Source organism: Oncorhynchus masou, chromosome 2 (assembly GCF_036934945.1).
Source record: "Oncorhynchus masou masou isolate Uvic2021 chromosome 2, UVic_Omas_1.1, whole genome shotgun sequence".
Classification (NCBI taxonomy): domain Eukaryota; kingdom Metazoa; phylum Chordata; class Actinopteri; order Salmoniformes; family Salmonidae; genus Oncorhynchus; species Oncorhynchus masou.
The window spans coordinates 16,594,074-16,614,189 of NC_088213.1; the positions used below are offsets into that span (position 1 = coordinate 16,594,074).

At 50.4% G+C, this 20,116-nt stretch overlaps 1 pseudogene; it reads left to right on the forward strand.

Annotated features, from left to right (window-relative positions):
* Positions 1–20,116, forward strand: part of LOC135552618 (E3 SUMO-protein ligase PIAS1-like) — a 54,453-nt pseudogene that overhangs the window by 4,750 nt on the left and 29,587 nt on the right.

Sequence of the window (20,116 nt, forward strand, 5' to 3'; positions counted from 1 at the left end):
GGCTGGTGTCTGTGGGTGGCTAGTGTCTGTGGGTGGCTAGTGTCTGTGGGTGGCTAGTGTCTGTGGGTGGCTAGTGTCTGTGGGTGGCTAGTGTCTGTGGGTGGCTAGTGTCTGTGGGTGGCTAGTGTCTGTGGGTGGCTGGTGTCTGTGGGTGGCTAGTGTCTGTGGGTGGCTAGTGTCTGTGGGTGGCTGGTGTCTGTGGATTGGTATGTGTAGTGTTGCAAACCACCTCTTCTGACTATTGACCCTTTTCACAACTTCATGGTTGTTTGATCAATTGACTGTAAAGTTCCCAAATGTAAGAAGACTCGTGGATTTTGGTGAATGTTTTCTAATGATCCAAAGTGTCTGTTGCTACTGCCTGTAAACACACAGTCCAGTTCAAAGTGAATGATGTCAGGCCCTACTGTCTGTAAACACACAGTCCAGTTCAAAGGGAATGATGTCAGGCCCTACTGCCTGTAACACAAGTCCACACTGGTCCAGGGTGGCTACATGTCTGTGGGTGAATGTCTGTGGGTCTAATGTCCAAATGTCAGGCCCTACTGCCTGTAAACACACAGTCCAGTTCAAAGTGAATGATGTCAGGGCCTACTGCCTGTAAACACACAGTCCAGTTCAAAGTGAATGATGTCAGGTCCTACTGCCTGTAAACACACAGTCCAGTTCAAAGTGAATGATGTCAGGCCCTACTGCCTGTAAACACACAGTCCAGTTCAAAGTGAATGATGTCAGGTCCTACTGCCTGTAAACACACAGTCCAGTTGTTTGTGAATGATGTCAGGTCCTACTGCCTGTAAACACACAGTCCAGTTCAAAGTGAATGATGTCAGGTCCACTGCCTGCCCTACTGCCTGTAAACACACAGTCCAGTTCAAAGTGAATGATGTCAGGTCCTACTGCCTGTAAACACAGTCCAGTTCAAAGTGAATGATGTCAGGCCCTACTGCCTGTAAACACACAGTCCAGTTCAAAGTGAATGATGTCAGGCCCTACTGCCTGTAAACACACAGTCCAGTTCAAAGTGAATGATGTCAGGCCCTACTGCCTGTAAACACACAGTCCAGTTCAAAGTGAATGATGTCAGGCCCTACTGCCTGTAAACACACAGTCCAGTCCAGTTCAACAGTGAATGATGATGTCAGGCCCTACTGCCTGTAAACACACAGTCCAGTTCAACGTCCAGAATGATGATGTCAGGCCCTACTGCCTGTAAACACACAGTCCAGTTCAAAGTGAATGATGTCAGGCCCTACTGCCTGTAAACACACAGTCCAGTTCAAAGTGAATGATGTCAGGCCCACTGCCTGTGTCCAGTTCAAAGTGAAATGGCATTGTGCATAAAGGCCTACTGTGTCACAGTGATTGAATGATGTCAGGCTCCTGCTCCAGTCTGTAGTCGTTGGACAAAGGTTTTATTTACTGCAGTGTTAATTGTTTAAATGCACAGCTGTTTTCCCTCATAAGTGTATGATGTCAGGCCAAATGCTACTGCCTGGGAACATCTGAAAATGCTAATATCTATGTGCTTATCAGTCCATTTAGAAGCAGGCCATATTCTTACTGGGCCTGTAATGAACACATTTTTAACAAGTTCAACGTGAATGATGGCAGCCCACGTTAATATAATAATGATTCATGCTCTACCAACTGGGGGCCATACGAGACCAAGCGGGGCCATACGAGACCATGGGCCATACGAGACCAGCGGGGCCATAAGAGAATGATGGGCCATACGAGACCATGCGGGGCCATACGAGACCATGCGGGGCCATACGAGACCATGCGGGGCCATACGAGACCATACGAGGCCATACGGGACCATACGGAGCCATACTGGACCATACGGAGCCATACTGGACCATGCGAGGCCATACGGAATCCATACGGAGCTATACGGGACCATACGGAATCCATACGGAGCCATACTGGACCATACGGAGCCATACTGGACCATACGGAGCCATACGGGACCATACGGAGCCATATGGGACCATACGGAGCCATACTGGACCATACGGAGCCATACGGGACCATACGGAGCCATACGGGACCATACGAGACCATACGGAGCCATACTGGACCATACGGAGCCATACGGGACCATACGGAGCCATACTGGACCATACGGAGCCATACGGAGCCATACGGGACCATACGAGACCATACGGAGCCATACTGGACCATACGGAGCCATACGGGACCATACGGAGCCATACGGGATCATACGAGACCATACGGAGCCATACGGGACCATACGGAGCCATACGAGACCATACGGAGCCATACGGGACCATACGGAGCCATACGAGACCATACGGAGCCATACGGGACCATACGGGGCCATACGGAGCCATACGAGGCCATACGGAGCCATACGGGGCCATACGGAGCCATACGGGGCCATACGGAGCCATACGGGACCATACGGAGCCTTACGGGGCCATACGAGACCATACGGAGATACGGGGCCATACGGGACCATACGGAGCCATACGGGCCATACGGAGCCATATGGGACCATACAGAGCCTTACGGGGCCATACGAAACCATACGGAGCCATAAGGAGCCTTACGGGGCCATACGGGACCATACGGAGCCATACGGGACCATACGGGGCCATACTGGACCATACGGAGCCTTACGGAGCCTTACGGGCCATACTGGACCATACGGAGCCTTACGGGGCCATACGGGACCATACGGAGCCATACTGGACCATACGGAGCCATACGGGACCATACGGAGCCATACGGAGCCATACGGGACCATACGGAGCCATACGGGACCATACGGAGCCTTACGGAGCCATACGGGACCATACGGAGCCATACGGGACCATACGGAGCCATACGGGACCATACGGAGCCATACAGAAATATTTTTAGACCTCTTAGGCTGTGCATCCTCTGTCTTTCTAAGTAACCTATTTATAATAACGTGTACAGTTGCATCTCAACACTGCTCTTTATTTTGAAATGTCCCGTTCTATTAGATATGCAAATGCTGCATCACACCCCACTGCACCTTGTATGATAAAACACCTCCCCTTTCAACCTGCACCAACTTCTCTGCAAATATATGTAAATGTCTACATTTTCCTACATTAGCATTTTGATGGAGTAGGATACCAGATTGTGATTAATTTGCCTCCGGTTGCATGTACAAACACACTGCCCACAACACTGTCCTCTCGCCACATCTCTCCTCTCTCCATCGCTCTCGTTTTGACGTGCTGTGTTGTGTGATGAAATCCTACAGCCATACACCTGTGCCTCCCCCATCATGTGACTGTTAGGCACATATATATACACACACACACACACCCACACACACACACGCTCCTCCACACAAACTCTTACCAAACCTCATAAAAAAACAGTGACCCATTCAAATAAATAATGCATTTCAATCACACGTGTCCCCCAGGCAGAGAGAACAGCCTGAGGTAGAGAATGGAGCTGCTTTCAGTCATTGAAGACCTGATTCCTTCCCTGCACGGTGTGGTAATGAATCATCCACTGCTGTAGTTTTTGAGGAGATGACCCTCTTTATCCTAATAATAATGGAAGGACAGTAATGAAGCAGCTTGATTAATTCATTTGCCTTCCCAGATGGACCGAGGGGAGCCTCTCTCTCTCTCTCTCTCTGTTTATCTATAGTTATATTCCTCTCTCTCTCTCTCTCTGTTTATCTATAGCTATATTCCTCTCTTCCTTCCCTCTCTCTTCTCCCTCTCTCTGTTTATCTATAGTTATATTCCTCTCTCTCTCTGTTTATCTATAGTTATATTCCTCTCTCTCTGTTTATCTATAGCTATATTCCTCTCTTCCCTCCTCTCTCTTCTCCCTCTTCTGTTTATTCCTCTCTTCCCTCCCTCTCTCTTCCCCTATCTCTGTTTATCTATAGTTATATTCCTCTCATTCCCTCTCCCTCTCTTCTCCCTTTCTCTGTTTATCTATAGTTATATTCCTCTCTTTCTCTTTTCATCTCTAGCTCTATTCCTCTCTCCCCTCCCTCTCTCTTCTCCCTCTCTCTGTTTATCTATAGTTATATGCCTCTCTTTCTCTTTTCATCTCTAGCTGTATTCCTTCCCTCTCTCCCTTCTCTTTCCCTCTCTCTGTTTATCTATAGTTATATTCTCTCTCTCTCTGTTTATCTATAGTTATATTCCTCTCTCTCTCTCTCTCTGTTTATCTATAGCTCTATTCCTCTCTTCCCCCTCTCTTCTTCTCTCTGTTTATCTATAGTTATGTTCCTCTCTTCCTTCCCTCTCTTCTCCTCTCTCTCTGTTTATCTATAGTTATATTCCTCTCTTTCTTTTTCATCTCTAGCTCTATTCCCTCTCCCCTCCCTTCTTCTCCCTCTCTCTGTTTATCTATAGTTTATATGCCTCTCTTTCTCTTTTCATCTCTAGCTGTATTTCTCTCTTCCCTCCCTCTCTCTTCTCTCTCTCTCTGTTTATCTATAGTTATATTCCTCTCTTTCTCTTTTCATCTCTAGCTCTATTCCTCTCTTTCCTCCCTCTCTTCTCCCTCTCTGTTTATCTATAGTTATATGCCTCTTTCTCTTTTCATCTCTAGCTCTATTCCTCTCTTCCCCCTCTCTCTCTCTTCCCCCCCTCTCTCTTCCCCCTCTCTCTCTTCCCTCTCTCTCTTCCCTCTCTCTCTCTTCCCCCTCTCTCTCTCTTCCCTCTCTCTGTTTATCTATAGCTCTATTCCTCTCTTCCCTCTCTCTCTCTCTCTTCCCCTTCTCTCTCTCTTCCCCCTCTCTCTGTTTATTTATAGCTCTATTCCTCTCTTCCCCTCTCTCTCTTTCCCTCTCTCTCTCTTCCCTCTCTCTGTTTATTTATAGCTCTATTCCTCTCTTCCCCCCCCTCCTCTCTCTTCCCCCTCTCTCTCTCTTCCTCTCTCTCTCTTCCCCCTCTCTCTGTTTATTTATAGCTCTATTCCTCTCTTCCCTCTCTCTCTTCCCCCTCTCTCTGTGTATCTATAGCTCTATTCCTCTCTTCCCCCTCTCTCTTCCTTCTCTCTTCTCTCTTCCTTCTCCCCTCTTCTTTCTCTTCCCCTCTTTTCTCTCTTCCCCCTCTCTCTTCCCCCTCTCTCTGTTTATCTATAGCTCTATTCCTCTCTCTTCCCCCTCTCTCTGATTATCTATAGCTCTATTCCTCTCTCTTCCTTCTCTCTGTTTATCTATAGCTCTATTCCTCTCTCTTCCCTCTCTCTCTGTTTATCTATAGCTCTATTCCTCTCTCTTCCCTCTCTCTCTGTTTATCTATAGCTCTATTCCTCTCTCTTCCCTCTCTCTCTGTTTATCTATAGCTCTATTCCTCTCTTCCCTCTCTCTCTACCCCCTCTCTCTGTTTATCTATAGCTATATTCCTCTCTCTTCCCTCTCTCTCTTCCCCCTCTCTCTGTTTATCTATAGCTATATTCCTCTCTCTTCCCTCTCTCTCTTCCCCCTCTCTCTATCTATAGCTATATTCCTCTCTTCCCCCTCTCTCTTATCTATAGCTCTATTCCTATCTCTTCCCCATCTCTCTGTTTATCTATAGCTACAGTGCCTTGCGAAAGTATTCGGCCCCCTTGAACTTTGCGACCTTTTGCCACATTTCAGGCATCAAACATAAAGATATAAAACTGTATTTTTTTGTGAAGAATCAACAACAAGTGGGACACAATCATGAAGTGGAACGACATTTATTGGATATTTCAAACTTTTTTAACAAATCAAAAACTGAAAAATTGGGCGTGCAAAATTATTCAGCCCCCTTAAGTTAATACTTTGTAGCGCCACCGATTACAGCTGTAAGTCGCTTGGGGTATGTCTCTATCAGATTTTCACATCGAGAGACTGAAATTTTTTCCCATTCCTCCTTGCAAAACAGCTCGAGCTCAGTGAGGTTGGATGGAGAGCATTTGTGAACAGCAGTTTTCAGTTCTTTCCACAGATTCTCGATTGGATTCAGGTTTGGACTTTGACTTGGCCATTCTAACACCTGGATATGTTTATTTTTGAACCATTCCATTGTAGATTTTGCTTTATGTTTTGGATCATTGTCTTGTTGGAAGACAAATCTCCGTCCCAGTCTCAGGTCTTTTGCAGACTCCATCAGGTATTCTTCCAGAATGGTCCTGTATTTGGCTCCATCCATTTTAACCATCTTCCTTGTCCCTGCTGAAGAAAAGCAGGCCCAAACCATGATGCTGCCACCACCATGTTTGATAGTGGGGATGGTGTGTTCAGGGTGATGAGCTGTGTTGCTTTTACGCCAAACATAACGTTTTGCATTGTTGCCAAAAAGTTCAATTTTGGTTTCATCTGACCAGAGCACCTTCTTCCACATGTTTGGTGTGTCTCCCAGGTGGCTTGTGGCAAACTTTAAACGACACTTTTTATGGATATCTTTAAGAAATGTCTTTCTTCTTGCCACCCAGATTTGTGCAATATACGACTGATTGTTGTCCTATGGACAGAGTCTCCCACCTCAGCTGTAGATCTCTGCAGTTCATCCAGAGTGATCATGGGCCTCTTGGCTGCATCTCTGATCAGTCTTCTCCTTGTATGAGCTGAAAGTTTAGAGGTACGGCCAGGTCTTGGTAGATTTGCAGTGGTCTGATACTCCTTCCATTTCAATATTATCGCTTGCACAGTGCTCCTTGGGATGTTTAAAGCTTGGGAAATCTTTTTGTATCCAAATCCGGCTTTAAACTTCTTCACAACAGTATCTCGGACCTGCCTGGTGTGTTCCTTGTTCTTCATGATGCTCTCTGCGCTTTTAACAGACCTCTGAGACTATCACAGTGCAGGTGCATTTATATGGAGACTTGATTACACACAGGTGGATTGTATTTATCATCATTAGTCATTTAGGTCAACATTGGATCATTCAGAGATCCTCACTGAACTTCTGGAGAGAGTTTGCTGCACTGAAAGTAAAGGGGCTGAATAATTTTGCACGCCCAATTTTTCAGTTTTTGATTTAAAAAAGTTTGAAATATCCAATAAATGTCGTTCCACTTCATGATTGTGTCTCACTTGTTGTTGATTCTTCACAAAAAAATACAGTTTTATATCTTTGTTTGAAGCCTGAAATGTGGCAAAAGGTCGCAAAGTTCAAGGGGGCCGAATACTTTCGCAAGGCACTGTATATTCCTCTCTTCCCCCTCTCTCTCTGTTTATCTATAGCTCTATTCCTCTCTCTTCCCTCTCTCTTCCCCATCTCTCTGTTTATCTATAGCTATATTCCTCTCTCTTCCCTCTCTCTCTGTTTATCTATAACTCTATTCGTCTCTCTTCCCTCGGTTTATCTCTCTTCTCCCCTCTCTCTGTTTATCTATAGCTCTTCCCCTCTCTCTCTTCCCCCTCTCTCGGTTTCATCTCTAGCTCTATGCCTCTCGGTTTATCTTCATCTCTAGCTCTATCTCTCTCCCTTCTCTCTCTGTTCATCTCTAGCTCTATGCCTCTCTCTTCCCCCTCTCTTCATCTCTAGCTCTATGCCTCTCTTCCCCCTCTCTCTTCATCTCTAGCTCTATGCCTCTCTTCTTCCCCTCTCTTCATCTCTAGCTCTATGCCTCTCTTCTTCCCCCTCTCTCTTTTCATCTCTAGCTCTATGCCTCTTTCTTCTCCCTCTCTCTCTTCATCTCTAGCTCTATGCCTCTCTCCCCCCTCTCTCTTTTCATCTCTAGCTCTATGCCTCTCCCTTCCCCCCCTCTCTTCATCTCCAGCTCTATGCCTCTCTTCCCTCTCTCTACCCCTCTCTGTTCATCTCTAGCTCTATACCTCTCTTCCCCCTCTCTCTTTTCATCTGTAGCTCTATGCCTCTCTCTTCCCCCTCTCTCTTTTCATCTCTAGCTCTTTGCCTCTCTTCCCTCTCTCTACCCCTCTGTTCATCTATAGTTATATTCATTTCTCTCTCTGTCTATCATTAGCTCTCTTGCCCCCTCCCTTAACCCTTCCCCCTCTCTGTTTATTGCTAGTTATCTTGCCCACCCCTCCCCCACTCTCTCTCTCCCTCTGTCTATCATTTTCTCTCTCACTCTCTCTATCTCTCACTCACTCTTGCATTCCCTGATTATCGCTGGCTCTGTTTCCCTCCATCTCTCACTCTCTCACTCTGTTTATCTCTAGCTGCCTTGTCCTCCCCCTCTCTGGCTGTTCTCTCTCTCTCTCTCTCTCTCCCACCCCTCCCTCTCTGGCTGTGCCTCTCTTCTCTCTCTCCCACCCCTCCCCCTCTCTGGCTGTGCTCTCTCTCTCTCTCTCCCACCCCTCCCCTCTCTGGCTGTGCCTCTCTCTCCCATCCCCCACTCTTTATCTTTGCCCTGCCTCTCTCTACCCTATCCCAGCTCCTCTCCCTCCCTTTCTCTCTCCTCTCCCTCACTCTACCCACTCCCTCCTGCTCTCCTCTCCCTCACTCAATTCAATCTCTCTCTTCTATCCCTCACTCTACACACACCTCCCTCACTCAATTCAATCTCTCTCCTCTCCCTCACTCTACCCACTCCCTCCCTCTCTACTCTACCCACTCCCACCCTCTCTCCTCTCCCTCCCTCATTCAATTCACTCTCTTTCTTTCTTCCCTCCCTCCCTCTCTCCTCTCCCTCACTCTACCCACTCCAACCCCCTCTCCCTCACTCAATTCAGTTCACTCCCCTCCCTCCGTCCCTCACTCTACCCATTCCCTCCCTCCCCCTCCCCCTCTCCCTCCCTCCCTCCCCCTCTCCCTCCCCCTCCTCCCTCCCTCCCTCCCCTCCCTCCCCCCTCCCTCCCCTCCCTCCCCCCTCCCTCCCTCCCTCTCCAGTCTGTGCAGCAGCCTGTTCTCCTGTTGAAGGCCTGTAATGTCCTAAGTCTTATCAGTACATGTTGTTGGCCTCCAGTTACCCCAGCTCCCCTCTGTAAAGACTGGTTAATGTAGCAACTGAGGACCCGCGCGGCTCTGCTCATTAAATAGGCTCTAAACTCTTCATCATCAACACCATCATCCTCTGCCAGGGAGCCATGCCTCTGTGTTCATTATGGATATCAATGTGGCATGCATACATTATACATGATTTTAATCACCATATTCTTGGGAAATAATGTTGGACTATTTCAAATTTGATGAGCATTCCATGAATAATAAATATTTCTGAGACTTTCTCCTTTGAATGTTTCTTTGAAAGTCATGAGTGGGAGGGGGAGATGTTTGTATTGAAATACAGAGGTGTCCTTTTGTTTTTGTGGATTCTGGGTCTTGTAGACTCCTCATATAGCCTTCCTCAGTGCGGACTGTTGAAAACACATCGAGTACGATTCCTGAAATGTCTCTAAACTCTCTGGTCAAACAAGATGGCTGCCCCCCACCACATCTGGTCAAACAAGATGGCTGCCCCCGCCACATCTGGTCAAACAAGATGGCTGCCCCCCGCCACATCTGGTCAAACAAGATGGCTGCCCCCCACCACATCTGGTCAAACAAGATGGCTGCCCCCACAACATCTGGTCAAACAAGATGGCTGCCCCCACCCCCCACAACATCTGGTCAAACAAGATGGCTGCCCCCACCACATCTGGTCAAACAAGATGGCTGCCCCCACAACATCTGGTCAAACAAGATGGCTGCCCCCCGCCACATCTGGTCAAACAAGATGGCTGCCCCCACCACATCTGGTCAAACAAGATGGCTGCCCCCCACCACATCTGGTCAAACAAGATGGCTGCCCCCCACCACATCTGGTCAAACAAGATGGCTGCCCCCCACAACATCTGGTCAAACAAGATGGCTGCCCCCACAACATCTGGTCAAACAAGATGGCTGCCCCCTGCCACATCTGGTCAAACAAGATGGCTGCCCCCACACATCTGGTCAAACAAGATGGCTGCCCCCACCACATCTGGTCAAACAAGATGGCTGCCCCCGCCACATCTGGTCAAACAAGATGGCTGCCCCCACCACATCTGGTCAAACAAGATGGCTGCCCCCACAACATCTGGTCAAACAAGATGGCTGCCCCCACCACATCTGGTCAAACAAGATGGCTGCCCCCGCCACATCTGGTCAAACAAGATGGCTGCCCCCACCACATCTGGTCAAACAAGATGGCTGCCCCCACCACATCTGGTCAAACAAGATGGCTGCCCCCACCACATCTGGTCAAACAAGATGGCTGCCCCCGCCACATCTGGTCAAACAAGATGGCTGCCCCCGCCACATCTGGTCAAACAAGATGGCTGCCCATCTGGTCAAACAAGATGGCTGCCACATCTGCCACAACAGATCCCTGAGAAGGTGGCAGATGTGTGAACAGGTTGAAGAGGCCTGAAAGTACCTTAACTCTGCTCTTTAAGGGTCAAGGAGGAATTGTTATCAAACAAGTTGGCGTTACACAACTTCATGTGTTTTGTTTTCATCAACATGGATATTTTCATGACACACCATGCAGACCCCAGAAGGCTGTGACCACACACACACACACACACACACACACACACACACACACACACACACACACACACACACACACACACACACACAAACACACACACACACACACACACACACACACACACACACACACACACACACAAAGAAACAAATTGACAAATTGACTCATCACAATCTTCTCACTAGTCAATACACACCCAATCCCTCAACGCAAACCACCTCTTCACTCAGTAGACAAAACAACACCTGACCTCACTACACACAGCCCAACCCCTCCCACCCCCCTCACTACACACAACCCCCCTTCACTACACACAACCCAACCCCTCCCACCCCCTCCACTACACACAACCCCCCTTCACTACACACAACCTGACTCCCCCCCACCCCTACTACACACAACCCCTCCCCCTCCCCTCCTCACTACACCCGACACCCCCCCCTCCCTCACGACACACAACCCGACCCCCTCACTACACACAACCCCCCTCACTACACACAAATCCCCCTCACTACACACAAATCCCCCTCACTACACACAATTGACCCCCCCCCTCACAATCCGTACATCACCTCACACACACACACAGCATCTCTCCTCCAAGCCCACTCCTCTTCAATGTGTTCTCCATACATCACCTCACATAGCAGTGACGGCTCCAGGCTGGGAACAGCCACCACTCTGAACTAATACCAGGAAGCGTGTGTGTGTGTGTGTGTGTGTGTGTGTGGCTGCAGCTAGAGCTCTGGAATGTGTTAATTGCTACTGTGTAGAGTAGAGAGGATGGCTGCACAGGTCTCTCAGTATAGGGACAATAAAGGCTCATTATGGCTGTTGGGGAAAGGGGAGTCGATTAGTCTGGAAGGTTCAGTTGTTGAGGGGGGGGTTGGTATGGCATCCATGGTTACCTGTTACCGTGGTGGAGCTGAACGGAGCGGTCTGTTACCGTGGTGGAGCAGAACGGAGCGGTCTGTTACCGTGGTGGAGCTGAACGGAGCGGTCTGTTACCGTGGTGGAGCTGAACGGAGCGGTCTGTTACCGTGGTGGAGCTGAACGGAGCGGTCTGTTACCGTGGAGCTGAACGGAGCGGTCTGTTACCGTGGTGGGGCTGAACGGAGCGGTCTGTTACCGTGGTGGAGCTGGAACGGAGCGGTCTGTTACCGTGGTGGGGCTGAACGGAGCGGTCTGTTACCGTGGTGGTGGAGCTGAACGGAGCGGTCTGTTACCGTGGTGGAGCTGGAACGGAGCGGTCTGTTACCGTGGTGGAGCTGAACGGAGCGGTCTGTTACCGTGGTGGAGCTGAACGGAGCGGTCTGTTACCGTGGTCTGGAGCGGTCTGTTACCGTGGTGGAGCTGAACGGAGCGGTCTGTTACCGTGGTGGAGCTGAACGGAGCGGTCTGTTACCGTGGTGGAGCTGTTACCGTGGTGGAGCGGAACGGCGGTCTGTTACCGTGGTGGAGCTGTTAACGGAGCTGAACGGTCTGTTACCGTGGTGGAGCTGAACGGAGCGGTCTGTTACCGTGGTGGAGCTGACGGAGCGGTCTGTTACCGTGGTGGAGCTGAACGGTCTGTTACCGTGGTGGAGCTGAACGGAGCGGTCTGTTACCGTGGTGGAGCTGAACGGAGCGGTCTGTTACCGTGGTGGGCTGAACGGAGCGGTCTGTTACCGTGGTGGGGCTGAACGGAGCGGTCTGTTGTTGAACGGAGCCGTTGGTGGAGCTGAACGGAGCGGTCTGTTACCGTGGTGGAGCTGAACGGAGCGGTCTGTTACCGTTACCGTGGGTGGGCTGAACGGAGCGGTCTGGTGTGGGCTGAACGGACCGTGGTGGAGCTGAACGGTCTGTTGTTACGGAGCGGTCTGTTACCGTGGTGGGCTGAACGGAGCGGTCTGTTACCGTGGTGGAGCTGAACGGAGCGGTCTGTTACCGTGGTGGAGCTGAACGGAGCGGTCTGTTACCGTGGTGGAGCTGAACGGAGCGGTCTGTTACCGTGGTGGAGCTGAACGGAGCGGTCTGTTACCGTGGTGGAGCTGAACGGAGCGGTCTGCGTGGTTGGACCGTCTGTTACCGTGGTGGGTGGAGCTGTTACCGTGGTGGAGCAGAACGGAGCGGTCTGTTACCGTGGTGGGCTGAACGGAGCGGTCTGTTACCGTGGTGGTGGGTCTGTTACCGTGGTGGAGCAGAACGGCGGTCTGTTACCGTGGTGGAGCTGAACGGAGCGGTCTGTTACCGTGGTGGGGCTGAACGGAGCGGTCTGTTACCGTGGTGGAGCTGAACGGAGCGGTCTGTTACCGTGGTGGAGCTGAACGGAGCGGTCTGTTACCGTGGTGGAGCTGAACGGAGCGGTCTGTTACCGTGGTGGGCTGAACGGAGCGGTCTGTTACCGTGGTGGGGCTGAACGGAGCGGTCTGTTACCGTGGTGGAGCTGAACGGAGCGGTCTGTTACCGTGGTGGAGCTGAACGGAGCGGTCTGTTACCGTGGTGGGGCTGAACGGAGCGGTCTGTTACCGTGGTGGGGCTGAACGGACGGAGCGGTCTGTTACCGTGAACGGAGCGGGTGGAGCTGAACGGAGCGGTCTGTTACCGTGGTGGAGCTGAACGGAGCGGTCTGTTACCGTGGTGGAGCTGAAACGGAGCGGTCTGTTACCGTGGTGGAGCTGAACGGAGCGGTCTGTTACCGTGGTGGAGCTGAACGGAGCGGTCTGTTACCGTGGTGGGGCTGAACGGAGCGGTCTGTTACCGTGGTGGAGCTGAACGGAGCGGTCTGTTACCGTGGTGGAGCTGAACGGAGCGGTCTGTTACCGTGGTGGGGCTGAACGGAGCGGTCTGTTACCGTGGTGGGGCTGAACGGAGCGGTCTGTTACCGTGGGGTGAACGGGCGGCTGTTACCGTGGTGGAGCTGCGGTCTGTTACCGTGGTGGGGCTGAACGGAGCGGTCTGTTACCGTGGTGGGGCTGAACGGAGCGGTCTGTTACCGTGGTGGAGCTGAACGGAGCGGTCTGTTACCGTGGTGGAGCTGAACGGAGCGGTCTGTTACCGTGGTGGGGCTGAACGGAGCGGTCTGTTACCGTGGTGGAGCTGAACGGAGCGGTCTGTTACCGTGGTGGGGCTGAACGGTCTGTTACCGTGGTGGAGCTGAACGGAGCGGTCTGTTACCGTGGTGGAGCTGAACGGAGCGGTCTGTTACCGTGGTGGAGCTGAACGGAGCGGTCTGTTACCGTGGTGGAGCTGAACGGAGCGGTCTGTTACCGTGGTGGAGCTGAACGGAGCGGTCTGTTACCGTGGTGGAGCTGAACGGAGCGGTCTGTTACCGTGGTGGAGCTGCTGAACGGCGGTCTGTTACCGGAGCGGTCTGTTACCGTGGTGGAGCTGAACGGAGCGGTCTGTTACCGTGGTGGAGCTGAACGGAGCGTGGTGGGTCTGTTACCGTGGTGGAGCTGAACGGAGCGGTCTGTTACCGTGGTGGAGCTGAACGGAGCGGTCTGTTACCGTGGTGGAGCTGAACGGAGCGGTCTGTTACCGTGGTGGAGCTGAACGGAGCGGTCTGTTACCGTGGTGGAGCTGAACGGAGCGGTCTGTTACCGTGGTGGGGCTGAACGGAGCGGTCTGTTACCGTGGTGGAGCTGAACGGAGCGGTCTGTTACCGTGGTGGAGCTGAACGGAGCGGTCTGTTACCGTGGTGGAGCTGAACGGAGCGGTCTGTTACCGTGGTGGAGCTGAACGGAGCGGTCTGTTACCGTGGGTGACAGTGAGAGGAGCTAAACCGTTTTGGCTCCTTTCTGTGAGTGATTAGTACCAGATCTCGTGTGTCTGTGTGAGCGTGCACGTGTGTGTATTGTAATGTATAAAACAATGGGATGATGCCACTGACTAGCTAATAGACTCCAGCTGGTCTTTGCACCACTGAAGAACTAGAGCGGCTCTCATTCTCCCTAGCATATAGTTCCCTGTCATCTCCTCCTCTTAGCCAGTACTGACTCCAGAACAGATTCTCCCTAGCATATAGTTCCCTGTCATCTCCTCCTCTTAGCCAGTACTGACTCCAGAACAGATTCTCCCTAGCATATAGTTCCCTGTCATCTCCTCCTCTTAGCCAGTACTGACTCCCAGAACAGATTCTCCCTTAGCCAGTACTGACTCCAGAACAGATTCTCCCTAGCATATAGTTCCCTCATCTCCTCCTCTTAGCCAGTACTGACTCCAGAACAGATTCTCCCTAGCATATAGTTCCCTGTCATCTCCTCCTCTTAGCCAGTACTGACTCCAGAACAGATTCTCCCTAGCATATATAGTTCCCTGTCATCTCCTCCTCTTAGCCAGTACTGACTCCAGAACAGATTCTCCCTAGCATATAGTTCCCTGTCATCTCCTCCTCTTAGCCAGTACTGACTCCAGAACAGATTCTCCCTAGCATATAGTTCCCTGTCATCTCCTCCTCTTAGCCAGTACTACTGAACAGACTCCAGAACAGATTCTCCCTAGCATATAGTTCCCTGTCATCTCCTCCTCTTAGCCAGTACTGACTCCAGAACAGATTCTCCCTAGCATATAGTTCCCTGTCATCTCCTCCTCTTAGCCAGTACTGACTCCAGAACAGATTCTCCCTAGCATATATCATCTCCTCCTCTTAGCCAGTACTGACTCCAGAACAGATTCTCCCTAGCATATAGTTCCCTGTCATCTCCTCTTAGCCAGTACTGACTCCAGAACAGATTCTCCCTAGCATATAGTTCCCTGTCATCTCCTCCTCTTAGCCAGTACTGACTCCAGAACAGATTCTCCCTAGCATATAGTTCCCTGTCATCTCCTCCTCTTAGCCAGTACTGACTCAGAACAGAACAGATCTTCTCTTAGCCAGTACTGACTCCAGAACAGATTCTCCCTAGCATATAGTTCCCTGTCATCTCCTCCTCTTAGCCAGTACTGACTCCAGAACAGATTCTCCCTAGCATATAGTTCTCTGTCATCTCCTCCTCTTAGCCAGTACTGACTCCAGAACAGATTCTCCCTAGCATATAGTTCCCTCTCATCTCCTCCTCTTAGCCAGTACTGACTCCAGAACAGATTCTCCCTAGCATATAGTTCCCTCTCATCTCCTCCTCTAAGCCAGAACTGACTCCAGAACACATTCACCCCAGAAAGAAAAGGTACAGATGTGAGCCCACACTCCTTTTACCATAAGAGCTGATCTAGGAACAGTGTTTGCTATGCTTTTGCTGTCAGAAGCAGCCGACCAGTATAGATCTGATAGATGGAGTGTGTGTGTGTGTTAACCCTTTGCCTTTCCATCAGTAACGTAGAAACACACCCCTCACTCTGCAGCCAATGGCTGGAACAAATCAGATGCTGAAGATTGAGCCCTGGGGGGGGAGAGAGAGCCAGAACTGAGCGGGAAGAGAGAATAACAGTCTATTTATAGCCTGGGCGCCCGGGAGGAAGAAGACCACCATTGTTAGGAACCAACTGCTGCACTCGAGGATCACATGGATGTTTGTATTCTTTCTACCATCTAGTATTGTAGCAGACTGGGGGCTGTGGTACATCCACCTCACACCCCTTCTCATCTCTAATTGCACCCCAGGTGGTGGAAAGAGAACCACAGACCCAATTTAACAGACAGGTGGTGAAAAACAGATTGTTCTCTGTTAATGCAGATGAGTTGGGGAACCTGGTGGTTGGGCCTTGGGAATCGTCTAGTGGGGGTCTTCTTGGTTGGTCCCTCTAAACCCTCCCCGCCCCCATCATCCTAAACGGAAAGTAATTACCACCGTCAAGAGTTCCCTCATATTACTCTGTGATCATTTAACGTGTGTGTGTGTGTGTGTGTGTGTGTGTGTGTGTGTGTGTGTGTGTGGGGGGGGGGGAATCAAAAGGAAGCCAGTTAAGCTGTTGTCAGTATAGTTGCAGCCTGAATCCTCTCCGTGTGATTGGCCCTGAACGATCTGCTTTATCCTGTCCAGCCAATCAGGTAACTACACTGAACAAAATTATAAACGTGTTGGTCACGTTTCATGAGCTGAAATAAAAGACCACAGAAATGTTCCATACGCTCAAAAAGCGTATTTATATCAAATGTTGTGCAAATTTGTTTATGTCCCTGCTAGTGAGCATTTCAAGATAATCCATCCACCTGACAGGTGTGGCCTATGAAGCTGATTAAACAGCATGCTCATTACACAGGTGCACCTTGTACCCGGGGACAAAAGGCCACTCTAAAATGTGCAGTGTCACAATGCCACAGATGTCTCATGTTTTGAGGGAGCGTGTATTTTGTCATGCTGACTGCAAGAATGTTCACCAGAGCTGTTGCCAGACAATTGAATGTTAATTTGTCTAATATAAGCCACATCCAACTTCTTTTACAGAGAATTTGACAGTAAGTCAGAACCGCAGACCGCGTGTATGGCGTCGTGGGGGTGAGCAGTTTGCTGATGTCAACCTTGCTAACAGAGTGCCCCATGGTGGGGTTATGGTATGAGGCAGGCATGAGCTACGGACAACGAGCACAATTGCATTTTTTCAATAGCTGTTTTAATGCACAGAGATAGCGAGATGAGATCCCGAGGCCCATTGTCGTGCCATTCATTCGCCTCCATCACCTCACGTTTCAGCATGGTAATGCGCAGCCCCATCTCGCAAGGATCTGTACACAATTCCTGGAAGCTGAAAATGTCCCAGTTCTTCCATGGCCTGCATACTCACCAGACGTCACCCGTTGAGCATGTTTGGGATGCTCTGGATCAACGTGTACGACAGCGTGTACAATATCCAGTTACTTCGCACAGCCATTGAAGAGGAGTGGGACAACATTCCACAGGCCACAATCAACAGCCTGATCAACTCGAAGGAGATGTGTATGTGACAAATGGTGGTCACACCAGAGATGTTCAGATCCACGAAACTACTTCCATTATTATTTCATTTTTTAAAGGTATCTGTGACCAACAGATGCATATCTGATATTGCCAGTCATGTCAAATCCATGGATTATAGCCTGAATGAATGTATTTCAATTGACTGATTTTCTTTATATGAATGTAACTTAGTGAAGTCTTTGATATGGTTGCTTCTGGTCCATTCAGTCAGGTAACTCTGTGAACATGTTCCATCACACTGGAACTCATCAGGGGACGTTAATGGACAGGTAGCCTCCCTTTGACAGTAAATCCATTTCAACCTCCTTCAACATAAAAGGTCTTATCGTCAGGTGAATGCTGCTCCCACCAACCACATGTTTCTGATTTGGATGAGCAGCTTTCAGCTCCTGTGATATGAGGAGATGAGCAGCTTTCAGCTCCTGTGATGTGAGGAGATGAGCAGCTTTCAGCTCCTGTGATGTGAGGAGATGAGCAGCAGCTCCTGTGATGTGAGGAGATCAGCTCCTGTGATGTGAGGAGATGAGCAGCTTTCAGCTCCTGTGATGTGAGGAGATGAGCAGCTTTCAGCTCCTGTGATGTGAGGAGATGAGCAGCTGAAGCTCTCTGGCCAAAATGTTCTGTAGGTTACACACACACACGCGCTCACCAGACACACACACACACGCTCACCAGACACACACACACACACACACGCGATGACCAGACACACACACACACACACACACACACACACACGCTCACCAGACACACACACACACACACACACACGCTCACCAGACACACACACACACACACACACGCTCACCAGACACACACACACACGCTCACCAGACACACACACACACACACACGCTCACCAGACACACACGCTCACCAGACACACACACACACGCTCACCAGACACACACACACACGCTCACCAGACACACACACACGCTCACCAGACACACACACACGCTCACCAGACACACACACACACACGCTCACCAGACACACACACACGCTCACCAGACACACACACGCTCACTAGACACACACACACACACACCAGACACACACACGCTCACCAGACACACACACACACACACGCTCACCAGACACACACACACACGCTCACCAGACACACACACACACACACACGCTCACCAGACACACACGCTCACCAGACACACACACACACACACACACGCTCACCAGACACACACACACACGCTCACCAGACACACACACACACGCTCACCAGACACACACACACGCTCACCAGACACACACACACACACACACACGCTCACCAGACACACACACACGCTCACCAGACACACACACGCTCACTAGACACACACACACACACACACACACACCAGACACACACACGCTCACCAGACACACACACACACACGCTTAACACGCACACATACACACACACACACTCTTACCAGACACACACACGCTCACCAGACACACAGACACGCACGCTTACCACACACACGCTCACCAGACACACACACACACACACACCCTCACCAGACACACACGCTCACCAGACACACACGCACACACACTCACCAGACACACGCACGCACACACACTCACCAGACACACACACACACACACGCTCACCAGACACACACGCACACACACTCACCAAACACACACGCACACTCACTAGACACACACACACACGCACACTCACCAGACACACACACACACACACGCTCACCAGACACACACACGCACACGCACACACACACACACACACACACACGCACACTCACCAGACATACACACACACACGCTCACCAGACACACACGCTCACCAGACACACACACCAGACACACGCACGCTCACCAGATACACGTACGCTCACCAGACAGACACACCAGACACACACACACACGCACGCTCACCAGACACACACACGCTCACCAGACACACACACACACCCAGACACACACGCTCACCAGACACACACAAACACACACACACACGCTCACCAGACACACACACACACCTGCTCACCTAGAGACACACACACACTCACCAGTCTCACACACACAAACACCAGACACACACACGACAGGTCCTTTGTTTGGTCATCTACAGTGACATCATCGGTCTCACAACTCTGTCAGCACAAAGACTGGACGGTTTACAGCTGAACTACAGGCTGGGACCGTACTACCCCCACAGTCTGTCTTCATACAGGGCTGTTTCTCCCACTCCGTAAGCCCCCCCAGGCAGCACTTCGGCGCCCCACTGTTGCACTACACCACTCCACCAAGCCCAAGGCTGTACAAGGACCCAGTTTGTTGAGGAGGTGAATGACGACGAGACAAAACGGTCTTTTGATCTGTGTTTTTCTTAGGATCTCTGCCCGTGCGAGGTTCAAACTGTACTGTCACCCTACCAATTGACTATATTACACGTTCTGTATTGCTGAGGCCCCCATTTCTACTGGCATCGATGACAAGATAGCACACCCCTCCTTTTCTCAGAGCGTTCCTGGTAGCCAGTTTTGTTTTGAGAAGTCTGTCTGGAGGATAACTGGTGTGAAGAACAACCATCCCTGTTGTGGGTAGAGGACCCTGTATTGTCTGATCGGTTGAGTGAACAGACCTCTCACTGAAAAGGGACTAAGCCTCTGTTCAATCAATCAAATGTATTTAAAAAGTCATTTTTACATCAGCTGATGTCACAAAGTGCTTGTACAGAAACCCAGGCTAAAACCTCAAACAGCAAGCCATGCAGATGTAGAAGCACAGTGGCTAGGAAAAACTCCCTAGAAAGACAGGAATCTAGGAAGAAACCTAGA